Source organism: Cetorhinus maximus, chromosome 6 (genome assembly GCF_964194155.1).
Source record: "Cetorhinus maximus chromosome 6, sCetMax3.hap1.1, whole genome shotgun sequence".
Lineage (NCBI taxonomy): Eukaryota > Metazoa > Chordata > Chondrichthyes > Lamniformes > Cetorhinidae > Cetorhinus > Cetorhinus maximus.
Window position 1 is genome coordinate 47,722,839 of NC_135884.1, and position 24,935 is coordinate 47,747,773.

Genomic DNA, 24,935 nt, shown 5'->3' on the forward strand with positions numbered 1-24,935 from the left:
TGCCTTTTTCAAAATCATTTTGTTCCATCTGTGATATTCTGGTAGGAAATGCATTTGCTTTAAATTAGTGCCATTGAATGACACATGCACACACACATTACTCTTAAGTAGCTTTAAGAAGGTTTGCTCATGATGGACTTGCAGGAGTGAAGGAGAATTCAATTTTACTGTAAGCAAGATAATTTAGCACCTCAAGGGAAATTTCTTAATCTGTCACAGATGCGCCCTTGAATGAGACAGACTATTTTGAGCGAGTGTGAACAATTAAAGAGGAAATTGAAGAGCCGTTAAAGAGATAATCAGTAACTCTGGCTATTGAGGTCACAGCTCCTAATTTTTGTGCTCCTAACATAGCAAGCATTACTCAACGTACCATCCCATAGCACATTGTAATTTCTTTAAAAGGTCAATGGAATTTGTAATTTTTAAACAAAATCCTGAAACTCCCTCCCTAACAGCACTGTGGGTGTACCTACACCACAGGGTTCAAGAAGGCAGCTCACCACCACCTTCTCGAGGGCAATTAGGGATGGGTAATAAATGCTGGCCTAGCCAGTGATGCCCACATCTTGTAAATATTTTTTTTTTAATGTTTGGAAGAAGCTTTTAAGAGTTTGCATCCATTGTAAAGGGATCAATTATAATTGCCTTGGATAAGAAATATTGATCCGTGTGACCTGGTAACCCTCCACCTGGAAGCAGGAAGGAAGTTAAGAAAGAAACCCTGTGGCTGGCAGACATGAAGGAGAGCTATAAGCAGAGGAACTGGAAGGTGAAAGCAATCAGCACACAGATCCAGAGACAAAGAGAAAGCGAACAGAGACAGAAAATTCTTGAGTAGAAGAAGCAAGTCACTGTCAGGAAGTAGTCAGTTTTTTTCTGTTTGGCGTAAAAGGACTCAAGCTCCTGGAGACACTGTATGATTTGGCTAAAACCATTGAGGTCAGAGACCCTAAAGAGCTGGATGTTTTCCCAGAAGTGGCCAAACTGAACTAGGGTGTTATTTGTTGGTCAGTTGAGAAGGAACTCTGGAAAGCTACACCATCAGGACTGTCATGACGGAAGGGGGAGAGGGTTTGTAGAAGTGTCTTGAGTATTGCTGAAAAACGTTGCATGCTGTTGAAGCTTTTCATCCTGCACTCATCAGGACAGACACAAGGGGTGGAATTCTCCCAGCTGGAACTAAGTCCCGTGGTGGAGGCAGGGATTGTCTCCCGCTGCAGAGGCCAATGGGAAGCCACACCATATCTTCCGGACCTGATGTAATTAATTATGCGTCTGAGGGTTTTGTGCCATCTTCTGTAGCGGTCCGGGCCTGATGGCACATGTCCCGTCATCATATCCGGGTGCCATGTTTAAAAGGCACCCGGACATCCACAATGTCAGAGCAAAAACAGATGTCTGAAAGGTCATCTGCCGGCCCAGCTCCAAAATTTAGTGACGCCTCCCTGCATGTCCTCCTAGACCAGGTCAAGGTGCATAGGAACGTGCTGTACCCACCTGATGGGAGGAGGAGGCCAAGCAGGAATGCTGATGCTGCATGGGCGCAGGTGGCCGATGTCACCAGTGCCCATGGGGTGTACAAGAGGTTGGAAACACAGTGCCAGAAGAAGATGAACGACTTTATTCGTTCTGCCAGGGTAAGTCTCATCAGATGGTTGCATAAGCCACAAAGACTACAATATGTTAGGGTCCAAGGCCCAGCGGCAACGGCACGTCCTGCCTCACTGCCCCACTTCAGTGCATCCACGCTGTGGTGGAGTGCCCACTGTGGCTCCCTCACCCTTCAGCAGACATGGAACGCTGCATGGAAGGGAGGGAACCGGCTTAGGCACAGAAGGAACCAGCAACCTCCACAAATTAGTGCCTGTCTGAGCCTTCCCCTTGCATGTGGATTTGCTCAGTGCTCTGGAGGGAGTAGTCCACAGCTCTTCTGCTCAATTCTCACCAGTGATGACGTGCCACAAAAGTGTGCTATCTTATGAGGGGAGGTATGATAAATTAACCAATTTCCACTACTACAATCCATGCAACATGCAACTTCTCTCAAACATGTTCTATTCTTTGAGCAGGAGAAGCTCTGTCACAATCGCAGTGAACATGAGAAGATGGGGTGGGGGCGGGGTGCATCCATTTTTCAGGTCTCTGACGGAATTCGAGGAGAGGGCATCTGAATTCGCAGGAGTGGAGCAGGACAGAGCCATTGGCAATGGGGAGCTTGGCTTGGGCATCCACTTAGTAAGGATTCACCCATTCAATGCAAACCTGAGGGTTGAATATGCCTCCATGTTGGAGGCAGCTGATGCTGTCACGCACTCCTCCGCCTCGCAGGTACCTCCAGGAAGAAACCAAGGCCCAAGGAAGAGGACACCCTATCAGGTGTCAGCCCCAGCCCAGATATGAGCCAGGAGGGAGTGGAAGAGGAGGGTGGTTACCACAACAAGTGTCGGTAGCAGGAGAAGGCAGCTTCAGCCAAGCTCCCCGGCTCTTGGAGGACTGCTGGAGAAGAGGCATCTGTGAGGTCTGAGTCAGATGCCGAGCCTCTAGATGGGTACATCACACAGAGCTGTTGGAAACCCTCAATAGAGTGGCACACAAGCTGGAGGAGTCCATCCACCTCTATGATGAACTGGTGCCCACATATGTGCACGTAGAGGTCTTCATAGGAGGATGAAGGATGCTATGGAGGCTCTCATCCACCGGAATGCCCAGTTTCTGCCGGATATGCATGCAGAGCTGCATGCAATTTGCTGTTGCCATGGGTGAGTTCATGCAGTGGCAATGTGAGGGGGTAAGGGGGCACCTCAATGTCCCTCCAGGCGCCTCTTGCCCTCGAGGAGCCAAGCTGGGGCTCTCAGGCACCCAAAGTGAGGAGGAATGGCAGCTGGACAGCCCTGGCCCATCCACTCAGGACTCTTGGAGGTTGTTTGCTCCCTCTATATCCCCTTTGCCTGTGACCCCTTCAACCTCATTCTCTGTCACCTCAGCCGGAGCAGCTGGCCCACAGGGGGCAACCAAAGTAAGCCGGGGACCTCCAGGCTCTCCAGAGGGCAGCCACCAAAGTCATCAGAGGCAACAGGGCAAACAACTCCACAGGCTGCTTTCACCCCTGCTGTGGATGTCAGGGCAGCACCTAGAAGAAATGGCAGGCAATGTAAAATCAGGAAAGTTTGATCTCAAGTGGTTTCACGGCTGAACACTCTGTATTAGCTGCAATTATATTCACCCCCACTAAATAATGCCTACTGTTGCCTTTCAGCATCATTATATAGGCTTCGGGAGACCTCCCCACTCCACTCCACCCCCCCCTTGCCCCCTCCCCCCAACACGCAGCTTGATCATGAGTGATTCTGGAGGGAGAGGTGTCTGTGGCAGGGCCTTTCAGAGCCTCATGCAAGTTCTCCCATGCACTCCCACCACACGCATCTCAATGTCCTGGGAATGCTGCCTGCTGGGGTTCTCTTTCAGTTGTCCATCTGAGCTGACCTGCATCTTTGCCCACCCACTGATTACACTCCCATAAAGCACTTGTACCCATCCAACATGAAGATCCACTCACTTTTGATTTTGCAAAGATGGCAGTAATTATATTTTGATGAGCTCCCCCACCATTTCCCCTCCCCTGTCACCGATGTTCTTTTCCCCCATAACAATAGACCCTCTGAGCATAACCTTTGACCTCCCCACCATCACATTCGAGCCCGAACCCTTCTCAATCCAGGATGTCCAGCTGAACGTGCACGTTCCCTACCTTCCGGAGAACCTCAGCCCTGTCCATATTGAACTTCCCAACCTCCTCCTTCCCATTGCCAGGGCGCATGTTTGTCTCTGTGTCCCCACTAACCACCCTCACCGCCCCTCCTACTGCTATAGATGCATCCTCACCCTCCCACCCTACCAGCTCCCTCTACCTCCTGTTACTCTAACTATCCCTTCCTACCATGCCCACACTGAGTTTGCTCCCCAAGAGGCAGTCATTGACTCCACAAACCCCTCCCTTGCACGTTTACCTGGCCATTCCACACCCTGCCTTATACCTTCTGTCTCCTCCTTACACCTTCCACCCCCTTTACACCCTCCGCCCCCTTACAACCTCCTCCACCCTCGTTCCTTCCTCCACTCTCACTCCTTCCTCCGCCCTCTGAATTCCCTCCCTTACACCTTCCTCCCCATTTGCACCATTCCCCCCTCATTACAACTTCCCCCGCCCAAACTCCCTCCCACCTCCCGTCTTCACCCCCCGACACCTTCAACCCCCTCCAAAACCTTCAATGCCCCCCCTCCCGTTTAACCCCCTGAAACTTTCACGCCCCCCCCAAGAACTTCCTCTCCCCCTCACATCTAAGCCTTCTTCTCCTCCTCCTGCCCCCTTGCCGCATCCTTACCAGCCCGTGGTGAAGTACCTGAAGTCCTGAAGCAGGGCCGAAGCGTCAGTAAAGTCCATGAAGATCCGAAGCCTCAGTGAAGTTGAAGCTTCTGCGTGGAGACCTACCACGTTCTGCGACCTGCTTTGCGGCGAAGCCATGTGCATGAGGATCCACCCAGCATGTGATGCACGTGTTTCTCCAGGGTCCGGTAGCTGTAGGCCTCCAGCATCTTCTTCCCCTCGGATATCCGTGATCTGACCAAGGCCCTAAAGGTAAGTCACGATTTCTGCACATCACGCCTGTCCAGATGTGTTCTGGACTGCCGTGTTTTCCCCCGGCGTAACAGAGAATCAGGTGTGGGGTGGGATGCAAATCGGCTTCACACCGGCCTCCAGCGGGATTCCTGATCCGCCATGGTGGGCAACATCAGAAGATCCTGCTGAAAACTTACACTGGCGTGAAACTGAATTTTGGGCCTCCCACCCAATTCTCTCCTCTGGCTGCCATTGATCCCACTGGCAGGGGGGATAGGAGAATTCTGCCCAAGAATGCCAAATTTCAAAGGCGGCAACAATTTATACTGCATGAAAAAGGGTGCTGATTGGTTGGTAAATTGGCTCTGATTGGTCATGATATTGCCATGGGAAATGCACCAGGGAGCTATTGTCAGCAATGCTTGTATTTAATTCAAAAAAGACACAATGCTTGGACCTGTTCCTTTTGTCTGCAGTGCACAGGCCCTTGGGTATGATTACATAAGCCACATTGTGAGCCTGATAATTTTAAAGTGGTTGTTTGTGTATTTCTGAGCACACTTGCAATTGTTCAGCAGTGCTATCCAATTGTGGAAGCACATCTAATGTTAGACATTATGTCCTGAACTTTGCAAGCATTGGCTGGTTGAGTACTCTGCCTATTGAGAACAGTTGAAGGGACATGCTGTTTGATATGATCCGCCAGTTGTTGGGACGTACGGCCTATGTACCTGGCTTTGCACTGACACTGACATTCATACACCACGTTACTCATTTGTGTGGTAGGCAAAACATCTTTTTGGCTTGATGGCAGCATCCTGTTAGTGGAAAATACCACTGCAGTAGCAACACAAACAGCTATCTTCACCTGTTGCTCAAATTTTTTGAGATACCTTAGTCTTCCAGGGTAATTTGAGGTAGACTGGGCACTTTTCAGATCGAAAAGTGGCGGCCTTAGGCCCATTCATGAGGACGTGTGATATACAGAGAGCAGTGATCTGATTGGGGTAGCCATTTTCCCGCAGGATAGTTTTGATGTGCCCCATTTTGACATCAAGGTGCACTGTGAGCGAATGGCTGGTGCCCTATTTACAGGATTGCTGATAAGGTCAACCTTAAAGCGAATGGAGCTGTCGGAATCTCAATGCATATTTTGACCACTGAAGATAGGCTTACGGCAGACAGTAATAGAGAAGCCATTATAAGATTTCTCAACTAGTAGGTCGAAGAGAGGGAGCTTGTTAGACTGCTCCATTTCAAAGGTGAATTTGAGTGCAGGATGCGATCCATTAAGGTGTATAAAGAAATTCTTACATGCAGCTGCAGATTCAAATATAGTAAACGTATCAGCTACATATAAGAAATATGCAAAGGGTAGGAGGTTAGGGGTCATTGCATTGAAAACAAAATCTACTTGAGTATACATGTTGTCATTAAAGCTGAACTCAACTGCGCATGTTGCTAAGTTCATAACTTTAATAGATACAAATTCTGAAAATGGCAGCACATCTAGATTGCCATGATATGGTGACATGGCACAAATACCTGTGGCTTCCTTGAGCAGCACATTAGTGAATAGGCTTGCAATGCCGAATGAGCACATAGACATGGCATTGCTATTGATGTGCAAGTCATATATAGTTTTTGCGAAGGTGAAGGAATCCTTCAATGTATATGTGGGAAAACAGACTCAGGACTGATTGTAGCAACTCACTCAACAGTTTGGCCAATTCATGTTGTGCAGAACCAGTCATAGATAAGATAGGGCATAAAGGGACCTGGCAGCCTGTACATACGTGACATAGTAAACCATGAGGATGAATCCTGTCATGTACTCCACGAGGCAGCTTGTTACTCTTAGACAACTCTAACAAGCATTTTTGTAACTAGCTTTTGAGCAGGGCTGCACAGTCATGGCAGTGGGTCCAATGGATACGAATTTGGATCTGTCATTAATAATGGCATGCGTTTTCTCAATATAGTCGTGCTTATTAAGGATGTCTATTCCAGCCCCTTTGTCAGGCTTGCAAATATGTATGTCTGGTTGGCCTTGAGGCCTCTCAATGCCACCAGACATGAAAATTGGACAAGTCATTAGGAATCCTGCAACATGCATGCATTAGATCAGCTTGGTTCCCTTTTAGGGACTCTCTGTTTTCATTGGACACTGGTTTGTGGTAAGATTGCTGGAAATAGAGGAGTTCAAACTCCGGAAATACCTCTTCCTGTTTGATGTGGGATGTAGGAACGCCAAAATTCAAGCCATGTACAAGGACAAACTCCTCGCCTTCAGAGAGTATGTGATCAGACAGATTCACAACGTGTTTGGTGGTGTCATTAATTGTGCTGACAAACTGCTTCCGCTTAAGTGAGTTTACGGTACTTGTGTGTTTCAAGCAAGTATTGCTTATGGTGTGGTCACCTATAGAGGTAATATAGCAGGCCAAACAGATCAAATTGCAAAAAGAAAGAAATTTGTGTACCTCAGACCAAGTGTAGAATTGGGCACAGCGTAGATTAGTAATCCTGCAAGCAATCTGTTCAATCTCATCCTGCATGAATGCTCGCTCAATTGTGGGACTGTATCTCACTTTACCATTATCAATACACTTGGAAATGGACACTGGCAAGACCTTGGGCCTAATACACTCTCTGACAAATTCGATCAAAACTTACCAGTGAGTCGAACTATGCTGTTGATATCCCAAATTCGGTCTTTGTTGTACCTCTGTCTCAGGCATACAAATAGTCAAGTGTGTCTTGCTAATGATAATCATACCTGTGAAACGCAAAGGTGAAAACTGCTGTCAGGTAGGACTCCTGATCTACCCTGCATGAATAAAGAATAACATATTGTGGAACTGTGTAGTTACGGAATGCCACTGTGAGATTCTGATTTAAGTATGTTAATGAAATCTGCCCCACCTGTCCAAGTAATAATAGTGGCAGGTGTGTACGCAATGGGTTGGGATTCAACTTTCAAATCTGTTATGATTTAATTCCCTCCCCTGACCCTTTCCTGCCCATCGTATGATTAATATTGAGTCCCATGTCACATAATGGAGATGAAATGCCTGCTATATGGACTACTAATATTTATACTAATCTCATAGATATATACATATCAATTTCCACACTAGATACGAATAAACCTCTTAGACTTAAGCAAAAATCTTTAAAGTATGTTGGTACCTTTAAGATATTTTCCATGTGTTTTCCCTTTAATAATCATTGGGCGCCCTCTGGAGGACAAAGATTAATCTTCCTTTTCAGGGCAAAGTAGATAAATGAGAACAGTAACTTTGTGATTTCTTCCCTGCCCAGGAGTCAATATTCTTATGTGATCTATTGCGTAAAAAAAGCTTAATGTGAATTCATACTTGTGTATTACAAAAACTTCACCATATATTGTAAAAATGAGCAAAATTCTTATCTGAAATTAGATGAAAGGATTAATTAGTTACTAATTAGCAATTTTATTAGATCATGTGTGCAGTATTTAACAAGAAAGTAAAAAAGGAGATTTATTAAGGACAAGTTGCATTTAACAAATTTGACTAGTTTAATGTCAGTGTTGGACAAATTCTTATGATCCATAATTTGAGGTAAAATTGATGAGCGTTCAGAAATGCATGAGTGACTCAAAGCTAAAGAGCAGAGGTTTGTTAAAGGCAAAAGCAATATACTATATACGCTAGAAATCTGAAATAAAAACTCTATTTCTCTCTCCATAGGTGCTGCCAGACCTGTGAGGCATTTCCAGCATTTGCTGTTTTTATTTGTTAATGGCAAATTGTTTAATAGAGTCTCTATTTGAAAAAGTATATATAATGCAGTTGAACGATAGATATGTTTTTTAGTGGAGGCAGATTCAATTGAGGCATGTAAGAGGGAATTGGGTTATTATCTGAAAAAGAGGAATGTGCAGGGCTACAGGGAGAAGGCTGGCAAGTGCCACGAGGTAAATTGCTCCTTTGAAGAGCCAGCCTAGACACAACAGGACAAATGGCCTCCTTCTGTGCTATAACAGGATGAATGGCTTCCTGTGCTGTGTCAGGAAAATATAATAATTTTCATAATGTTATTGGAATTTATTGTAAGGGAGGAGTACTGTGTGCCTGTGTGTCGGACTTAATTGAATTAAAGACAGCTGGTCTGAAGCCTTTGATGTATCAGAGGATAAGCTAGGTTTGAAAGATAAAATAGGTAAGCATGGCTGAAGTTTTAGAATGTGTGGTGTAAAGGGAAAAATTGCATTCTTAGATAAACCAGAGTAATTTGAATTTCAAAAGAGGTGGTGTAATGCCACACTTAGGCAGAAGAACCCAAACAGTGTGTTTATTTTTTCCAAAGCTTACTGATAAAATTGGTGCCATGAAAGATTTTTATAATTAGAAAGGTAGAGTTGCAAAGACATATTGGGACAATGAGATTTACATTAAAAGGGGAGAAACCTGTATAAAGGAGATGAGGTTATTTGTAAGAGGAAGGCATTCTAAGATGTAATAAGTATGAAAAGCCTCCAGCCTCTGCACCTCAAGTTACTGTCTACACAAACTGAAGTGAAGAAAACTCACTTTGAATTTGACTGATCAGGGTATCGTGTTACTTTGCCTGGGTCTTTTAAAATCTATGTATTTTACTGTTGCTTTAACAGAGGTGTAACTGGGAGTTAGATTAGCTAGGGGAGCTAGGAGTTATCATTGTAGTAATTTGTAAACCTATGTATATGCTTAAACTCATTTTTTAATTAATGAAGGTTTAATTTAGTTTTGTAAGAAACCAATAAGACTCGGTGGTCTTGTTACTATGAATTCAAGGCACGCACCTCAAAATAAATACAAATTGTAAAATAGTTGTGGCAGTTGTTTCATGTTTCCTTCTGGGATTTGAACAGCTTAGCATTTACCACCCACCGTGCCATAACTAAATTGGGGGCTCTTCGCCGGATACATTTGAAATTCCTGGATTGGTTTGGAGCTGGTGAATCTTAAGGGAACAAGTTCAAGAAACACTTTGAATTCAGGAGTTGGTGTGAGGTTTTTATTAAGTGGTGAGACTGCAATATGGCTTTGGCAGCTGCTAAGACTTGTCTGGGAGTTGAAGTTATAACTTTGGTTGATTTACAAAAGGCAAATAAAGCTAAGTTAATGGAGTTGGCACTTAAGTTACAATTAGGGTTGCCTGCAGGGGTAAGGATATCAGACAAATTGAAGGTATAGCACAGCATTTGAAATTGGAAGGAATACCTGAGACACTGAGTTCTCCAAGGAGTGGTTAATTAGAATGGGCTCAAATTCAGTTGTAAATGAAAAAAAAACTTGAGCTAGAGGCAGCAGGAAAAGAAAAGGAAAGAAAGGGCATTTCAAAGGGAACAGGCAGAAAGGCAGGAAAGAGAAAAAGAAAGAGGCAGAGAATTCCAGCTTAAAATGCTGACAGTTAAAAAAGAGACACCAGGAAGTGAGGAAGGACTTATTTCCAGATCAGAACCCAGTGGGGAGATGTTTAAATTTGTACAAGCTCTTCCAAAGTTTGAGGAAAGAGATGTTGAAGTATTCTTTATTTCAATTGATAACATAGCTAAACAAATGAAATGGCCACAGGAAAACTGGACATTGTTGTTACAATCCAGGTTGGTGGGTAGAGCACATGAGGTTTAAGCTTCATTGTCAGGAGAAATGTCAGTAAACTATGATGTGGTATAAAAGACTATTTTGAGTGCATAAGCGTTGGTTCCTGAGGCATACAGGCAGAAATTTAGGAATATGAGAAAACAGCCTGGGCAAATTTATATTGAGTTTGTAAGAGTAAAACAAAGTAATTTTGATCAATGGATACGGGCATTAAAGATAGGGATGACATATGCAGCTCTTAGAGAGGTGTGCCATAACATGCTGTAACCATTCTATGATGTTTTAAAGGTGTTCTTTAATGTGTCTTAGAAGAGGATTGTTTCAAAAATTAAGGCTTAAACTACAGGAAGAAATGTGGCAGCATGGATAGAAATTTGGTTTATAAACAGGAGAAAAAGGACTGGGGTAAGTGGATGTTGCTCAGATTGGAGAAGGCATCTCCATGACCAAATGATTTCCATCCCGGTGTTAAAGTAAATAGGTGAGAACATTGCAGATGTCTTAAGAGAGGTGAGAAAGGGAAACCAGAGAATTATAGATCAGTCAGCCTAACATCTGTTGCTGGATATTACTACAGTCAATAAATAAGAATAGAGTGACTGAGCACCTTGAAAATGTTCAGATGATTAGAGACAATCAGCAAGTGTTATGTCATACCTGATGAAACTCAGTGGTGTAGTGGGAAATCTTGAGGTGCAGGAGCCCTAAGATGATGTGCTGGCCATATCATTTCTAAATCTACTATTATGTTGTTTTCCCATGTATTAATCATTTGAATCCACAAATGTTAGTTAAACTATGCTTTTTAAGTGATACGTATTAGTGCCAGTATGCATTTTATTTCGAACCATGTAGTATTTTGAATCATTAGTCTTTAGCATAGCTAAAATTTCATTATTCAGCAGTTGAATTATTTAATTCAAACCTGTTAAAAACATGAATCACAGAAAACTTAACTCACTTCTCACTGGGGGATGGTAAATAAAGGGGACACTGTTTTTCTTGATTTATATTTATAACCTAGGCCTGGGTGTATAGGGCACAATTTCAAAATTTGATGATAATGCAAGACTTGAAAATATTGTGAACTGTGAGAAGGATAGTGATAGACTTCAAGAGAATATAGATAGGCTGGTAGAATTGGCAGACACATGGCAGATGAAATTTAATGTAGAGAAGTGTGAAGTGCTACATTTTGGTCAGAAGAACGAGGAGAGGTGACATACAATGAAGAGCACAATTCTAAAGGAAATGCAGGAGCAGAGGGACCTGGGTGTATATGTGCATAAATCATTGAAAGTGGCAAGGCAGGTTGATAAAGCAGTTAATAAATTATACTGAATTCTAGGTTTTATAATAGCGGCACAGTACAAAAGTGAGTATACAAAAGAGCCTGTGGTTGATGAGCAGCTTTACAACATTTTTCAAATATAAGTTACGAATGTCCAACAAGCTTGGCGGGCCGCATAAATTAAAGCTGCCAGGGTGGCGCTCTGGCATGCTCCGGTAGCTCTACACCACTGATGAAACTGATTGAATTTTTTGAAGAGGTGAATGAAGTAGTGCACAGTGGAATGTCTATGGATGCAATTTATAAGGGTTTCCAGAATGTTTATAATGAAGTTACCTAAAGTTGAAGCTTGTGGAATTGAAGGAAAATTATAGAGATAAAGACAAAAAGCTAAAAGCTACTTGTTCAGCAAACTGGTTGAGTGAAAGAAGACAGAGTAGTAATAATAGGCAATATTCTAATTGGTATGGTGTAACTAACAGTTTGTCACAAGCAGTTGTGTTGGGGCCTCAACTATTTGCTGTATTTATTAATGACTTTGATGATGAAATAGCCACATATCCAAGTTTGATGACACAAAGGTTGGTGGCATTTAAGCATTGTAGATGGAAGCATAAAATTGCAAAAAGCTATTAAGAGATTAAGTGAATGGGCAAGACTTTAGCAAATAGGTTTCAGTGTAGGCAAATATGAAGTCATGCACTTTACGACTAAAATGGAGGGTACTTTCTAAATGGTGAAAAGCTAGAAACAATGGAGGCCCAGTGAGGCTTGTACATGGATCATTGAAATGTCAGGAACAGGTATCGAGAACAATCAAAAAGATGAACAGAATGCTGACCTTTATAACTGGAGGAATAGAATACAAGGGGGTAGAAGTGATGCTACAGCTATAGAAAGCCCTGATTAGACCACATCTGGAGAACCGTGAACAGTTCTTGGAGTGAGTGCAGCTTGGATTTATCAGAAAAATAACTGGACTCCAAGGGTTAAATTACAAGGAGAGATTAAATAAAATAGGAAATAAAAACAGAAAATGCTGGAAATACTCAGCAGGCCAGGCAGCATCTGTGGAGAGAATCTAGAAGGTTGCAGATCTGAAACATTGGTGGGATTTTCTGGCTCTGCCCGGCCTGGGATTATTCGGTCTCACCTAAAGCCAATGAACTTTTGGCTGGGCTGCCGAATCTCACACGATGGAGCTGGAAAATCTCTGCCGTTAACTCTGTTTCTCTCTCCATAGATGTTGCCGGACCTGCTGAGTATTTCCAGCATTTTCTGTTTTTATTTGATTTCTGGCATCCACAGTGTTTTGCTTTTAAACAAACTAGGGTTGTGTTCCCTGGAATTTAGAAATTTTAAAGGGTGATTAGATCGAAGTTTTCAAGTTATTAAGAGGAAGAGATAGGATAGACAGAGAGAAATTGAGCTAGATCATTGCCCGGTTGCCACTCCACGCCATTTTGCTTACTTTAGTCTGGAGCTACACATTTCTCGCCTGGACTTCCCTCCCGGGCCTGGTGAGCAATGTACATCGCGTCAGCTCCAAACTCCTCCCAGTGCAGGGCAGCAGTATCGGGGGAACTGCAGCCATGCCTCCCCTTTACCACACTAGCCAGGTAAACCAGGTAAGTTTATAGGACCCAGCCCCTTTGAGAAGCCAGGGAGAAGGTCGGTGTATAAAGCATGTGGGTAAGGCAGGCGGGAGGGTTTTTGGGGGGATGGTTAGCCAGGGGTGGGGAGGGTTGTTGGCGGCTGGTGTCTCTGTGGGGGGTGGGTAGTCAGGGAGGTTGTCAGGGGACCCAGTCAGGGGAGTTGGTGGGGTGGGGGCGGGGACAGTACCATAGTTACCCAGGAGTTAGAAGTGCTTTTAACCCTTCTAACTTTCTCTGGGTAACTATTCTGCTAAGAGAGTTGGAACCAACCAAAGTCTCTGTTTTAAACTGGAGTATCGGATGGTTCCAGGTGCAGGGTAATTGTCCATTGGAAGCTTAAACTTCCCAGGCTATTCCCCTGCAGTCCTTGTGTGGGCCCTTCCAGGGGTTCCCTCAGCGCATGTTCTGGGGTACCTCCGGGATACAACCCCCTGGGCAATAGAAGGTCTGGGCCACTATTTGCACTGGTTGGGAGTCCAGGACTAAGAGGCATAGTCTAAAAATTAGAGCCAGGTCTTTCAGGAGTGGAATTAGGAAACACTGCTAACCATAAAGTGTGGTAGAATTTGAAACTCTCTTCAGAAAATAGTAATTGATGCAAGATTAATTGTTAGTTTTACGTCAAAGGGCGGAATTTTCCAAGCCCGCTGGCAGCGGGTGTGATAGCTGGCATGCGCAGAAATTATGGTGGGGCCCACTTCACGACAGCATGAAGGCAGGTCGCAGTCATCCACTCAGCCCATCAATGATGGGCCGCATTTCCCGCCATCGGTCAGCTGGGAGCTAATTGTAAATCATCAGCATATAATTAAAAGGCCATCCCGCCAGGCTCTTGGAACCCTGTCGTATCATCATGGATATGGAACTGCGGAGGTCACAGGAAGAGGGGTATCAGATGGGCTGGTCACTCCCAGAGTCACCTGGGTGGATGGTCCCGGGGTGTGCACCTGCTGATCCTCCTCCCTATGAGTGCCCGAGGGTCCCTGGCTGACTCCGTGAGCGAAAGGGGTAGCTGGAGTGAGACCGAGCAGCCCAGCACCCTCTCACGTACACACTGTTGGAGGCCAACTATATCATCAGTGAAAGAGTTAAGCCTGTGCAGCAGTGCAGGAGTGACATCCTGGATCAAAGTCTCCATGGCGGCCGCCATCCTGCCAGTTTTGAGCTCGGTGCATTGCAATGCCAGCGCTATCACCTCAGCCTGAAGACAGATGGACTCCTCCATCGTGCCTTGCAATCTGAGGAGTGCAGAAGACATCCCTTCCTGATGTTCCTGAGCTTGCCTTTGCAGCTCCAGCAACTGTGACTTGTCATCTGACTTGGACTCAGCAAATTTCTGGCCTCCAACAGTCCTCTGAGTGCAGGGGACCTGGGAAGTCCCTGCCACCGCCTGCTGTGGATCAGACAGTGCGATGTGCTCACCAGATTGTGATCCCGAGGCTACTCTAAAGCTAGGTCCCAATGAAGTGTGTGTCTCTGCGTTGGTGGAGGGTGTGGGTGAGCGCTGTGATGGGGCATCAGGGAGGCCGCCTCCAGTTTCCTCTTCAGAGGTTTCTTCGGAGATTGATTGGAGGCCGTGGGTCATGGACTCTGTCGGCTGTTTGGCAGATGTGCCTGTGAAAGCAAGAGGAGATAATTAGTGCATGGCAGTGGCCTGTGAAAGAGGACACATCACTCACAGCATGGTTGTCTGCTGGATGTTGCACTGCTGGATCCTCACTTGGTAGAGCAGTGCCAACCTCACCGTCAGCACAGGACCGGTCCAGATCCTTGCTGGCCAGCTGGATGGCTCTATTTTCAAATTCTGTCAGAACTTTGATCTCCAGCATCCCTCCACCTGTCTGCGACCTTTCCCTCCTGTTGTGAGCCAGTTTCTCCTGCATGGGTGCAGATGGGGAGAGTGTATCAGGGCGCCTGCCAGGCTAGGTGATAAGTATGCCTAGCCTGTGTGGGTGGTGAGTGGTCCCATGGACGGGATGAGGGTAATGACATTGTGTGTGAAAGAGTGAATGGTGATGTCCCTTGCACTGGCAGCAAGTGAGGGCCCTGTGGATATGTGATGGGTTTGTGAGTGTGTGAGTTGGGAGTGATGAAAAGAGTGACTTACCCTGACGGAACAGAGGAGATCATTCATCCATTTGCGGCATTGGGTGGCTGTCCTCCTCTGCAGGGCATTCACTCTGACCATCGCTGCCACCGCATCCCAAGCCGGGTTGGTGACATTGCTATCCACCCTGCAGCCAGAATTGGGATAGAGCACACCCCAGCGGACCTCCAAGACATCCAGCAGTTGCTCAAGGAAACTGTTATTGAAGCAGAGGGCTGCAGTCTTTTTGCCTTTGCTGGCCATGTCTCCCAGGCAGCGGTGGTGAGCTGGTGGTGATAAGCATTTTGCTGGCGGCTGCCTTTTAAAGGTGGCGGCCAGCATGATGCAACAGCGGGATGATGGCAAGCGGGCGAATGAGAGCCCGCCCGCCATGGAAACAGCGTGTTTCACCGGAGTGAATATATAATGAGGTGAGCTCGGGAAGATACAGCGTCAAAACCCGTCATTTTCATCAGCGGGCAGGACTCCACTTTACCCACTGGCTACTGCACTTAGTGCAATCCTGGGAAAATTCTGCCCTACGATTGATAAATTAATGCTAACCAAAGGTATTAAGGGATATGGGCAAAGGCAGACTTGTGGAATTAAATTGCAGATCAGCCATGTTCTCATCGGAAGAGGCTCGAGAGGCTAAATCACCTACTCCTACCAATATGTTCCTATGGTTGGCAGTAGTGTATACGATGACATTGTGCTGGATTCGATTGTTTTCTTGACTGATAGATGATTTGGATTTCAGCATAGCAAGCGTGGCATTGAAATTTTCTATGACAGAAAGCAGTCAAACACAGTGATGGACTGTGAACGATTTCAGAAGGACAAAAACTGATCCGCAAAATGGGCAGACAAAGACAAATGCTTTAATGTAGAGACGTGCAAGGTAATGAATTTTGGGTGGGAAAATAAGAGATGAGAATATATAATTAACAGAAGGACTCAGAGATCTGGATGAACCAAGATATTGAAGGGCTCAAATGCTCTTTGAAAGTGCAAGGGCTGATACATAAAGCCATGAGAAATGCCAAAAGCATTGTGGGTTTTATTAAAAGGAACATAAAGTTCAAGAGCAAAGTTTTAATCATCAATTTGTAGAAAACATTGGGTAGGCCACAGTTAGACTGCAGCGTCTAGTCTTTAGAACTCCATTATACAATGGTCACTAAAGCCATAGAAAGCCACATCATTGATCTACCAGGAAGAAGATCCAGGAATGAGGAACAAGTGTTATGAGGAGAGATTTAAAAACTAACTGTTTTGCTTTGAGTAAAGAAGACTAAGGTGAGATTTTAAAAAAGGTTTTTAAAACAATGACGCATTTAGATGGGAAGAATTATGTCAAATAATCATTTTTAATCCACCAGTTGGAAACTTGAATTGAACTTTTAAAAACAGACTTATTAAAACACAGACAAAAAGTGAATTGAGAACACAGCCCAAGATGGCTACCACAATTTGCATTACTGTACACTCCACATTCAAATCTAATTGGAATGTACACATCCTGTCTGCAAAACCCACTAAATACAATGACCTCCTGGGGAATGTGAAGGACCCACATCTCCTGTTCCATTAACAAGATACTAAAGCAATCACCTGAGGTATTAAACTGTTGGAAAGGACCATTAAGACTAATCTCTTGGACAGTGAGACCCTGGCTAGGAGTGATTTTCGGACATGAGCTAATCAAGTTACCCTTGGAATACATGAGCATTGACTTTATTTGTATCCCCATGGCAGTTGGAGAAAGAAGATTACATGACAAGCCAACCCTTTATATGGTTTAAGTGCATGTTTTCTCAGCAGAACTGAGGACAAACAGCTAAAAAGCTGAGAGAGAAGAACCAAGTGGAATCCCTCCTGCCTCCCTTTCCTCAACCCACCTTTCAAGCTTTGAGCCCTGTTTGCTGACTGCAGCAGGAGCACCCCTGGATGGTCACAAACAGAGACTTTTTAAAAGAATTTCAGCCCAGTGCTTCCGTCCTCAGAAGAGCAACCAAATCAGCCATCTACATCTTTAAATTGGGACCATCGGGACCCAAAGGAGAGCCACAAGACTAAAAAATTCAGGCTGAAGCCAGCAAGTCCCCAAACTACAGACTATATTCCTTTTGCTTTTATGGACTTTAATTTGGCCAATTTATCTTTCCTCACTCTGTAGTGGTGTGTGTGTCTAGTTTAAGTCTAATAAAGCTAATCTCTTTCTTTGTTAATCTCAAGAAAGCCTGGCCAGTTGGTACTTTTATGATCACAGTGTGCAAATAGGTAAGTACTCATTGAATTGGCAAGTTTTTTTTGCTCAGTTATGCCATTGAGAACAATGGAGTAGGCAGCAGCCAGGACCAAATCATCACAGCATAACTGAGTAAAACGGTCGAACTGTGCATGCACGGTATTGGCAGCAAATGCAGCTTTGTTACAACCTGGTGAAGAAGGGTTGAATGGCTCCTCCCTGCCCTCTCCTCATTTGACTACTAAAGGTTTTATGGTTGAAAAGGGAATTACTTGCCAATTCAATGAGTACTTATCTATTTACATGCTGTGATCATAAAAGAACCAACGGGGAGCATTGGGCAGTATTTACAGGGGACCACATCCGCTACTCCTCACCCTACTTCCCCTTCAAGAGACACAATGTAAAGGGAAAGAACAAAAAGTTATTCTGCAGGCCTGGAATAAGAAGCTGATAAATAAATTGTAAACAGAGATGGGATCCTTGGGGAGTGTGCCTACAATTTCATTGTTTCCCCGGGTAGGGCTGGATGCCTCATGCATACTGACACACTCCCAGGGAAACGTGGTGGCATCAACAGTGCATGCGCAGTGTGATACTGGCAGGCTAGGTGCAGCAGAGTGACGTCACTAGATTTCCATGCATGTGTGGACCAGTGTGCATGCGCAGAACACCATCTTGTGTTGGCAGGGGACACAAGTGCTGTAACAATAGAGAAAGATTATTTTCTCTTGTTGAAGAGTCAGTGATGATGACTCATTAATTTAAACTTATCGCAAAGAGAGCGAGGAGAGAAGTTAAAGAGAAATTTATTTACTCTGCCGTCAGAGTATGGAGTACATTGCTACAGGAAATAGGCAAAGACCGTGGCATTTTGAGGCAAAAGCCAAAAGGTATTTGGAACAGAAGAGGACACGGTAAGTGGAAGAGAGTTTCAGGTTACTTTGTGATTTACCAGCAGTATGGGATTGCTTGCAGTATTACAGGAAGAGGATAGGGTTTTCGGTGCAGAGACAGTCTGTTCCAGTATCAGCAGTGAAAATGCAAGCTGGAACATCAGGGATTAGGTTTTTGGTGGAAGGGGAAGATTGGAGTGAGGACCTGAAGCATTTGTCAGCTAATAGGTCTAGATGCAGTCAAGGCTGAGCAGAGTTAGCAAGTACCTGGACTTGACGGTGAATTGAAGGATGAATAAGGTGGCTAAAAAAGGCCTGAAGCTTCCTTCATTAGCACTAGAGGGCTTGCCTCCAGGAATTCTTGGAGTGGAAAGAAAAGGGGATCAGTGAAAGGATGCTAAGCAGGTCAGGCTGGCTGAGAAAATAGTGCTGTAATGATAGTGTCCCAGTCTGTACTGCCCATGGTTTGTGGTTAGGTTGATGAAGTAACAGTGGCAGCTAAGATGACAATGAAATGCCAGTTGATTCCTATTTAAAATTTTTAATTAAGGTCTCCCAGTTTTTGGTGGGAGTGCTAGCTCCAGAAGTTGAAGTCCACCCTTACATTGGAACTGGCAGACCTCCAGCAGAAAGTCAGCATTTTTTCAATACCTACCCATCGACAGGTGTACACAAGGTGGTAGTGAGATTAAATTTGCCTCAGTGTGATAATAAGTGAATAAATACAATTTAAACAGGATCCCTGAGATGCTTTATTCATGTATTATGGGGTTTCTGGCCCCAGGAAAACAGAAATCTGATGACCTCGCACTTGCTATTTCACCTCTCCCACCCTCTCTCTCCTCCACACCCTGTTTTGGTTTCTGTTCTCTTACTTGAACCCTGATATTTCTTATACTGTGAATTTAATGAGGCCAATGGGGGGGCCCCAAGGTCTGCCACAAAAACTGGTGGCACCCTCCCCCATGAGAATTAAGTCCCTAATTGGTGAAGGGAACCCTGCTGCTGGAGCTCCCAGCTTCACAGGGAGCACTTAATTGCAGGAGCTCCCCCAGTGGGGCAGAAATCTCGCCCTGAGAGCTGCCAGCCAATTAGACCGCCCTGTCACCAGGATCAGTGGCTGCTGCTGGTAATTCACTTAGGTCTGCGCCAGGGACCCGTGGAAAAAGATTCGTGAAGGCAGGATGGGGAGAAGTACAACTGGTGAAGGAGACTGGGTAGGGGGATTGAAGGAAAGGGTAAGGGTTGGTTCTCAGCGGGTGTCCCCCAATTGATGCTGGGTCTCTCGTTTGGGCGTAGCATGCGCATGAACAATAGAATCCTCAAGAAGATCGCATCCAACCTGACAGGATTTGCTTGTTGGTCTCTCCGCATTGCGAGTCCACTGCCCACTGCTGGTTGAATACCAGTAAAGGCACAATGAGACCCTTAAGTGAGCATTAAATACCCAGTTAAGGGCCTCAATTAGCATCCAGGAAGGAAGCCTTCCCACCCAGGGCTTAATTGGGGGAAGGCGTTGGGGTTCGCTCCCCGTACACTCCCACTCGATCAAACAGCTCCTACTGCCTCTGAACTCGCGGAGGGCATTAAATTCAACCGGACTTCTTTTTCTTGCTCTATTTGTTTCCACACCCTCTCACCCTCTTTCAATTTTCTTGTTCTTTCTTAAAATCAAGTGCGTCAAAGAATAAAATGCCCTTTATTGAGTTCCAGCAAAATACTTTTAGTCTAACTTTATAAGACACCCCAATATGATATTTTTCCTATTTCTCAATCATTCAAGCTTAAAACGTCTCCAAGTGATATACTAATTTAATGCTAGTTAGTCCATCATTATGTGCCTATGATCTAGGATTTACCTTATAATTTCCCTATATTTATTTGGTCTAGACCCCTTACATCCAGCAGAGTAAGGAGACTTTCATCACATTAGTTTGGGATAGATTTAAATGCAACTTCCAGAAGTGAAAAAGCATAATTCAGATCTATTTTACTACCCAGTTCTTTCAATTGTCTTGTTTAAAAGATGGTTATTACATGAAGCTAGTGACTCTGTGTCCAATATACTTTAAGCCTGCAACAGTGGTTAAAATCTGTTTGCACCAACTGCACTGGAATGAATATTCACTTATGTTGCAGTATAATTCTAACACCAATATGATAATGCCATGGAGATCTTAAATATTGCGTGATCTCAGCAGAAATATTAACGGAATAGAGGGATAATGGGATTGTAAGACACTGGAAGCGAGCTCACATCAAACAAATTAGTTCCGGTACATAAAACAAAGCATTAACAATGATTTGAAACCAAAAAGAATTAAGAGGCCATGCATAATTTTCATCTTTTTCACTAGAGTACAAAACATACTCTTTTGCTTTATCCCTGCCCAAAAGCATTCCTATAAAACTGATGAAAATTGATCATCCATTTTCATACAATTATCAAGGGTATATGGAACATTAACACATCTTTTCTCATTGCGACTCAAATCTTATAATGGATGGCTACTATTGTAGCCGCTAAGACTAATTCTATTGGTGATTTGCTTACATTGCATTTCAGCCTTTGCTCCATGGTGGCACTTTTCACTGAGTCAGAAGATCAAAGGTTCAAGTCCCACTCAAGATTTGAAGTACATAATCTAGGCTGAAATTTCAGTGTACTGCTGAGCTTTATCATCTGACATTTTGTCTTTGAACTAATAGTACTTGGCTACCTATTTCATTGCTATTTGTGGGACCCTGGTGTTTGCAAATCAATTGCCATGTTTGTCTACGTGACACCAACACTATTGACCATGAAATGCTTTGCCATATTTTGAAGTCATTACTATGCCTTTGATTTACTCCCATTCCCATCCTTTGTTTCGTGTTTGGATTCAATGTCAGTCTGAAGGGCTTTATCCAGTGAGGAATATTTATTTTTGAACCTAGACAGCAAGTGTTGGAGATCTATTCAACTGCAGTGCCACGTAATCATGTCTATCCAGTTTTCACCCACTGAACACACAGATATTGCTTCCAGGACTGCAATTCACAAAGCATGACAGGATTGAAGATGATAAATCCAAAAAATGCTTCATTGTGGAAATAGGTAAATAAACTTTAGCTAACCCCATGTCAATATTACTGGATGGTTGTAAATTGTGTAGCTTTATGTTATGAACTGGCAGGTCAATCATGGACAGATAAATTACATTAGTCCTGGGACAAAATTGAAGAATTTGTGTAGATCTTTATTGAATACTTGGATGACTGTATATGACTTTTGATTAAGATACACATTTTGTGTATTGGCTCCAAAGCTCAAACTATGGTGAACCAACAATCAATTTTGACACTATTTTGATTTTAAGTAAGATGGATTGATAAATGAAAATAAAATATTGGCCCAAATCATCTTGTCTTGGATCGTTGGCAATTGGACGTATGACGAAATATACATGTCAGGACCCTGCGGAAGTCCTGACGAGTGGATACACGTGAGATTTGTCTGGGAAATTTAAACTTCTGATGAGCTGATTCCCTGCTGCCTGGGTCCCTCCGTAAATGTCTCCAACCCTGAGCTCAGGGCAGAGACTTGGGCCAGATATGCATGACTTATCTGGATACTTACCTTGGAAATATTAGACATTTTAAAACTTGGTCTTATAGCTGGGTAACTCCACAACTGATCCAACCTGACTACCCCAACAGCGGCCAGACCCGACAAGCCCCCACCCAAATACCCCCCAACATGATTGCCCCCTCTGGCCACTAGACCAGCCCACCCACCACCGACTCGGCCCTACCCGACCAGCCCCCACCTACCTGACTGCCCTCCTGCCCCCTGACCAGACACGACTGGCCCTCAACTACCCGACTACTCATTCCCCCTAACCACACTCGCCTACCCTCCACCTGATCCAATGCATCCAGCACTGCAGCTGACTAGAAGATCTAGGCCAATATTACTTCACTTTCAGTTTATTATTTTGTCTTATCTTCATTTTTCTTTATTAGCTTCTATGTATGGTCTTTCCCCTCCCAAACCTGATACACATCTGAAGCCCCCAGCTGGTTTAATGTCTTCAGATTGTTTGGTTCCATCATCTTTTCACCATGGATGTACTCTACATCTTCATTTCTCTCCAGGATCATTAAACCTTGGAATGATGCTGTGCAGAGGAGGCCATCCAGCTGATCATGCCTGTGCTGGCTGTTGGATAGAATGACCAATTAGTCCTACTCCACTGTTCTTTCTGATAGCCCTGCCAATATTTCCCCTTCAAGTATTTATCCAATTTGCTTGTAAAAGTTGTTAATGAATCTGCATTCCACAGCCCTTTCAGGTCACAACAATTCAGTACATTAAAAAAGTATTTCCTCAGGAAGCCTCTGGTTCTTTTTCCAATTACCTTAAATCTGTACCTTCTGGTTACCAACCTGTCTACCACTGGAAATAGTTTCTCCTTACTTACTTTGTCAAAGCCCTTCATGGTTTTTAACCTCTTTCAAATCTGCCCTAATCGCTCTGCAGATAGCTGAAATCCTGCATACCTGGTGCCATTCTAGTAAACCTCATCTGCACCCTCTCCAAAGCCTTGACATCCTTCCTGAGGTGTGGTGCTCAGAATTGAACATAGTACTCTAGCTGAGGCCTAACCAGTACCTTACTTTGCTTTTTCTTGCTTTTATACTCTATGGGGGGGGGGGGGCGGGGGGGGAGTTTTAAACAGCAAGCAGAGGTGGTTCAGGTAAATTCGGGGAGCTAAATCCCTTAAAAGTGACGTCAGGTTGGGATCCCGATATCATCCTACCCAGTTCCTTACTTAACCCGGGCAGGTTACAGGTGAGCGGTGAGCAGCCTTGGAGCTGTCAGGTAAGTAATTGTAATATGCAAATAGTTAATTAACTGCTGTTTTAGCAAACCAGTACACCTATTTTCTGAGCTGTCAGCAACTCACCAGGGTCAACCAGGCGATTACATAGCAGGGATTGATTCTTCAGTGAAACTGACAGGCTCAGAAGCCTTTGATCAGTGAAACTGAAGAACTCCAGCCATGCGGGTGAGAGGCTGGTACACAACAGCATTCCTTCTGAGACAGTGTTCTCATTGCCCAACGAGTGATCCCTAACTTCTTGAAAATCCCTTCACCTGTATTGCACTTCACTCACCTTCCTCTGCACTTCCTTCTATAAGCCTTTGCCGTCTGTTTTTTATTCATTTACAGGATGTGGGCTTCGCTGGCTGGGCCAGCATTTATTGCCCATCCCTAGTTGCCCTTGAGAAGGTGGTGCTGAGCTGCCTTCTTGAACCGCTGCAGTCCATGTGTTGTAGGTACACCCGCACCCCCATGGCATGGGAGCCGCTGATGCAGCTCTACATTGCACCTCTGATGAGGAACGAGGAGCACCAACACCAGCACCAGTTGCCTCCGACAAAAGCAAAATACTTGAATAGCAATGACCTTGGACAAAATTTTGTAGTCCACTTTTAAGTAGTGAAATGGGCCACCGATTTCTGGTTTCCTCCCTCTCCCTCTTTCACTTGTAGATGAGGATGATGGTACCATTCCTCATCGATTCTGACACGGTGCCGGCCGGAAGCATGCTCTCATACACTTCCAACAGGTCTGGGCCAATCCAGTCCCATAGAGTTAAATACAACTCCACCAGAAAGCCATTACTTCCGGGAGTTCTACTCACCTTGAAGAAACTGACAGCCTTTGTCAGCTCGTCTAGAGTTCATGGTTTGTCCAGATTCTCCTGTGTATGTCATCTGTGATAGTCCTTGGGAGCGCTCACCTCATTGCAGTCCCTCAGGTCCTGCAACAGGCCTTCCAGGTAACAGTGAATAGACTTGTGGGATGCCCTTCCTAGGTCTCTTCATTTTTGGGGGTGTTGCAGTCTCAGGAATCCATGTACAATTCCACCGTTCTGACCTCTGCCAGGATCTCTTTAATTAGAAATTATTCCTTTGACCAAAAGGCGCATCATTCTGCTTGCCCTTTCTGATTGGTTGGGAAACCTAGAAGCAACATGCTAATGCTGCAGTTCAGTTAAAGAACCTCAGCAAAGCCTGCTCCTGCAGCAATTGGATTCCCAACCTATTAAAGACCCCATCATTTGGTCAGGGACTAAAAATTCATCATTTGCCTCTAAACACAAGGATTCTGCATGCCTTACAAATGTTTAACCCTGTTTGAAATTGTACCATTTAGATTATACTGCTTCTCCATGCATGAAATTTTACAGCACCCCCTGTCGGCTGGATTTTCCAGTCCCGCTGAAGCCAATGGACTTTTGAACAGTTCACCGCATTTTATGGCCCTGCCCCCGCCATGTCTGTGCCGTAAAATTCCGCCCCATAATTCTTCCTACTGAAATGAATGATTCAGCAGGGTCTGTAGGCCTGCTGTTTTCTCCCTGAATAGTGGTTTAAACTTGCCCCCATGACAGTGGCCTTCCAGTAACTGGCTGAAATTGTTATACTTTGAAGAATCTTTTGTTATCTTCA